Source organism: Formica exsecta, unplaced genomic scaffold, assembly GCF_003651465.1.
Source record: "Formica exsecta isolate Colony F162 unplaced genomic scaffold, ASM365146v1 scaffold572, whole genome shotgun sequence".
Classification (NCBI taxonomy): domain Eukaryota; kingdom Metazoa; phylum Arthropoda; class Insecta; order Hymenoptera; family Formicidae; genus Formica; species Formica exsecta.
Window position 1 is genome coordinate 51485 of NW_021852978.1, and position 6001 is coordinate 57485.

Below are 6001 nucleotides of genomic sequence, written 5' to 3' on the forward strand. Positions count from 1 at the left end.
TCATAACATATGTTTAATATCCTGTTATGTAGTGTAAATGTTTAGTTTGACCTGCTATCTTAAATTTTGATAAAAATATACTCACACATACATTTAATATATTTCTGCATGAAAAGAAAGATTTGAAAAATAAAAATTGCCACTAGATATTCTAAAAAGAATAATTAAGCGTTAAAGATGGTACTTTTAGATAAATGTTTAGTTTGATTTGTTCACCTTAAATTTTGATAAAAATATACTTATTTAATATATATTTTTGCGTAAAAAGAAAGATTTGGAAAGTAAAAGTTTTTTACCTGTTGAGGGCCGGCTTATTTTGACTCACCTCTTATTAGGGTTTCTTCAGGTCTTCAGCAGAGAGAAGCTTATTGAGAGTCGCAACGGCCCGTTTTTTTTTTATTTATTAATTTTTTTTATTAATATGGCGCATGCGTCCAGAGCGTCGGCCATTAGGCCTTGTGTGCCTTAGTACATACAGTATTTAATTTAAATACCTATAATAACAATCTTAAAATTCTTCTTAAAAACAACATATATAGTTATTATATAATATACCTTAAAAGTCTATACTAACATTATTGATAACACTATCAGCAATATAATATAATACCCAGTATCCCAGTAAGCAAAATGTTAGCAACCTACCAACAGTTTGCGAGCAGATTCAAGCAGAATATTGCAGCAGATTGGCATCAACTGCGTCCGCATTCAGCTTATGTTCTGCCGGCAGAAAACCTGTTGACATAAGCCGACAGCAAATTGACGGCAGAAATCGAGCAGGATCTGCGCAACGCAGTTAGATGCCAGATTGGCGGCAGAAACCGAGCAGGATCTGCACAACGCAGTTTGATGTCAGATTGGCGGAAGAAATTGAGCAGGATCTGTTGTCATATGGAATAGCAGCATTTAAATGCTTCATTAATTTATATTGCTCGTTTCACTTACATAATAAATGAAATATACAATGTATATAATATATTTGTTTTATTGAGACAAAAAATGTTAAATTTTGGTCACAAAATGACCAATTATAGACGTCCTAAATTAGGTCTCATGAGAGCCGAAAATGACGTCAATAGTCGATATGTCACTTACGGGACATTTTCTGACGTTTGTATTAATAACATATAAATATATTTAATTTAATATATATGTAGGAAAATTTAATTTATAAAATAAAAGATTTTATTTATATGGAAGTTAATTTCTGTTTTATATTTTAAGCAGATAATAACGAACACGATTTTCACTGATTCGCCCTGCCGAAAATGGTCGATTAAAACGGATTTAAAAAAATGTAATCCGAATCGATCGGGATTTCTGCACCGAAAATGCGGTATTAAAACCGATTGAAAATAGTCAAATCGAATTTAATACGCTTCAGGTATTACCGAAATATTGCTGAAATCTTTTAGCAAGGTTGCATTTGAAATGATTGCGGACATTGAAACATCGCAAAATGACTATAATATTACAGCGCAATCTTGCTAATGGCGAACATTTTTACGTTGCTGTGACATTGCATCCATGTTGCAACTACATTGCGCAATCATTTTACAATATTACTATATTACGATATTTCTGCAATCTTTTTGCAATCTTTCAGTGCCGTATGGGATACTATCGTTTTCCTGTTTAACAGCCGTTTATGGAACCAAGGTTTTCTTCGAAGATTTAGATAATTTTTTGTGTAAAAGGAGCCCTTAGATTCCCCTATAAGGAGAGACCAGTCTTTAAATTCTTGATATAAAAGGTCTTGCCAATGTTTCTTGAAGTCTCTGGGAGGAAGTCCAATCTGGGAATCTCTCACAATTCTAATCGTCTCATCTTTTGCTCGAGAATCCGCTAGTTCATTGCCTGTAATTTCTCGATGACTAGAAATCCAAATAAGCTTTATTATTTTTTCTTGGTTCTCCAATTTTCTAATTTCATCTTTAATGAAGAGAACTAAATGGAATGATTTAACACGGGATAATTTAGAGAACACTTTGAGGTAATTGCTGACAAAACCGATTTAGAGTCAGAGAATATATTGGGTTAAACGGAAAGTTCGTTCCGTTTTTTACTAAGAGATAAAAAAACGGCACGAATTTTCCGTTCAACCCAATAGTTATTGTATTAGCTTTTTGAATATTTGGCGATCTAAGGGCTTCCAAAATTGTCATAGCCTTCGCAATGAAGATTGGCACTATGCTTGACGACCTAAATATGATAGAAAATTTATGGATCCATCTGCAGAAACCAACGAATCTTTCGCCTGCTATTTTAGATCTATCTGTAAAAATACCTAAAGAGTCAAAAAGGTTCTTTTCAAAAATTCTATTAAAGTCGCTGTCCGAGCTTTTGGATTCTTGTAAATCGTATCCTGAAATCAAATCTACAGGTTTGTATCCCAACGAAAGGAAATTTTTAGTATGGTAGAAGGGTTTACGGTCGCTCTCTATTAAGTGGGCTTTAGACTCAATCTGTTTAAAGCATTTAACAAGAAGCGGTTCTTCTAGACGATTAATTTGTGTCGGGGATTCTCGGATTTCTACAATCTTCTCCAAGATTTGTATCAAAAGATGATCTACTTGAGCAAAAGCCTTTGTGACAAAGTTTTTACACAGGTATTGTGCTCTAAGATAGAGAGGAGGTTCCTCACATTCCGCGAGAATGACGTTGGTAGGTGTACATAATCTGAAAACCAGAACGAGCCTAAGTGAATTGGATTCTGTCGAGCTTAATTCTCTGTGAAAGTTTCATATCCTGAAAAAAAAACAGCCATAGTCAAGCCTAGATCTAATTAAAGCTATGTATAGATTTTTTAGTAAATTAGGATCAGCTCCCCACCAAGTTCTTCTAAGGCAGCTAATAATTTTTAGAGGATTATAACAATTTTTGACAATTTTATTGACTTGTAAGTCCCATTTAAGAGATTCATGTAAAAAAATTACCCAAGAAACAGATTTTGGATGAGCGACAAATTGTTTCATTATTAATCTTAATATTTAGGTATCTATCGGGAAGTGGTGATCTCTCCTTTCTGAAAATGCATAATTTAGTTTTTTCAACCGACAACTCCAATCCCAATTCATAAAGCAAGGGGATAATTTTTAGTATGGCGGATTCTACATTTTTTAGTCCCGAAAACTTAGATGCATCACTAGAAAATAGTACAATGTCATCCGCATATTAGATGACATGACAATTCTGAGGAATTTCTTCTTCTAACTTTCTGACATAGATAGCATATAATAGAGGAGAGAGGACATTTCCCTGAGGAAGACCTTTATACATCTAGAGAACCTCATCAATCTCCTCAAATCTGCAGTAAACCTGTCTGGCATGGGTAAGAAATACAATGTAAGCTAACACATTTCTGGAGATGCCCAGATGAGATAATTGTTCAAGCAAAACATCGCATAAGACATTATCATAGGTGGATATCAAGGAAAGCTGCTATAGTGGATTGATTAAGGGAGAATGCTCTAAAAACCTCCGAATGAAGGATCGAGAGATTGTCCATACATCCCTTGTTTCTCCTAAAGCCGAATTGCGATTTCGGCAATAATTCCTTTTATTCTAACCACCATGTCATACGATTGCAAATTAATCTTTCGAATATTTTACAAATGCATGATGCATTTGTAAAATTAAGGATGTTGGTCTATATTTTTTCTTATCCGATTTGGGAATGAAGAACAATATATATTTCCTGCAATCGTCCGGAAAGATTCTAGAAGAAAAAAAATTCATTAAAAATTTTTAGAAGCAATTCTTTAGCGATATCTGGAAGCGCACTTAGAATTTTATAGTTGATACAATCGAGACCAGGGCTAGATTTTAATCTTAAACCGTTCATTGCCACTTTAAATTCCGATACCGAAAAGGGGAGATCAAGAAAATCGCGGCGTCCTGTTCCGAGATGGAATTAGAAAAGTCGGATATCGGCAAGGGCGCCCAGGGAGGGCATAGTTCCGAGATAAGTTTTCTAATTAAGATAAAACTGTCTTCGTTATATTGATTAGAGAAATCTGAGCATAATTTATGATTTTTAAACTGTTTGATTTTCTTCCAAATATACGAAGGGTTAAATTCCTTTCTCAAACCTTCACAGAATTCTTTGAATTTTTCTCTTTTCATATTTTTAAAATTCTAGTTTTAGTCAGCATGATTTTGTACTTAATCATATCCTCTTTTTTCTTTGAAAATTTAAATTTTATAAACGCCGCTCTCCTAAGTCTAACCAGTTTGTCACATTTCGAATCCCACCATGGACAAGGAACTCCAATCTTCTTTTTGAAAGTGGGATGGCTATCTGACAAGTGATGAATTCCCTTGTCTTGTTTCAGAGCACGACCATGAGTGGCCTCCTCAATAGCGTCAGTAATTAATGGAATAAGAGATAAATATTTCACTATAGCCTCCATTCGTTCAAATTCTTCTCCACCAAGTTCTTCAATACGCTCCACCAATTTGCTACGAAAGAAGTTCCAATCCGTCTTAACGGAATATAGGCTGCGTTCTGAAAGCACGCTTACGCGCTGAAAGCGTCGTTCTATCTTTGTTATTTACGGAAAATTGAACAAGGACAAAGCATGCTCATAGCGCTAAAAGCGTGCTTCTGGAACGTACCCATAATCTAGGCGCCTTTCTAAAAATAACTCTAGATGAAATGAATACATCTATGGAAAGGATGATGGGAAAATGGTCACTGCCACATAGGGATGGGCGATATTACCGTATCGATATTTCAAAATATTGATATTTTTGGACTCTAGTATCGATATTTTGTATCGATATTTGAACAAGTGTATCGAACTTCCGATACGGCCCATAGTTGCGCACGCAGTAGCAACCGGCCACTACGCTTGTAATTGGTAGCGTAAGGATACATGGCGATTGTGTATGCGCAATACTAGACCGCGCATACAACCTGGCCTACGATAGGCTAGACTTATATCACGTGGGTCACGAAGGGCGACCCGATGAAATACAGGAAAGACCTCGTGGATTTGTACTAGCAAATATCGCGGTACGATATATTTATACGAATTTTCCAAAGAAAAACGTATATATCTCATATATCATAACAAAATATATTTAGTTATGTAAAATTAGTATAAATGTAAATAATTATTATAAATTTATACATTATTTATACATTATATATATCAATATATTTTTAATGCTATTTATTATTCACTATTATATTATAATTAATAAATAAATAACTTTTGTATTTGTCTTTTTTTTGTAAATTGCATTAACAAAATAATGTCAAACAAGGATTGACAATCGTGCTATTTCTCTATCCCGTTGATATGATATACGAAGTATCATCGATATTATATAGGCTGCGTTCCAAAAGCACGCTTACGTGCTGAAAGCGTGTTCTATCTTTGTTATTTATGGAAAGTTGAACAAGGACAAAGCATGCTCATAGCGCTAAAAGCGTGCTTCTGGAACGTACCCATAATCTAGGCGCCTTTCTAAAAATAACTCTAGATGAAATGAATACATCTATGGAAAGGATGATGGGAAAATGGTCACTGCCACATAGGGATGGGCGATATTACCGTATCGATATTTCAAAATATTGATATTTTTGGACTCTAGTATCGATATTTTGTATCGATATTTGAACAAGTGTATCGAACTTCCGATACGGCCCATAGTTGCGCACGCAGTAGCAACCGGCCACTACGCTTGTAATTGGTAGCGTAAGGATACATGGCGATTGTGTATGCGCAATACTAGACCGCGCATACAACCTGGCCTACGATAGGCTAGACTTATATCACGTGGGTCACGAAGGGCGACCCGATGAAATACAGGAAAGACCTCGTGGATTTGTACTAGCAAATATCGCGGTACGATATATTTATACGAATTTTCCAAAGAAAAACGTATATATCTCATATATCATAACAAAATATATTTAGTTATGTAAAATTAGTATAAATGTAAATAATTATTATAAATTTATACATTATTTATACATTATATACATTATATA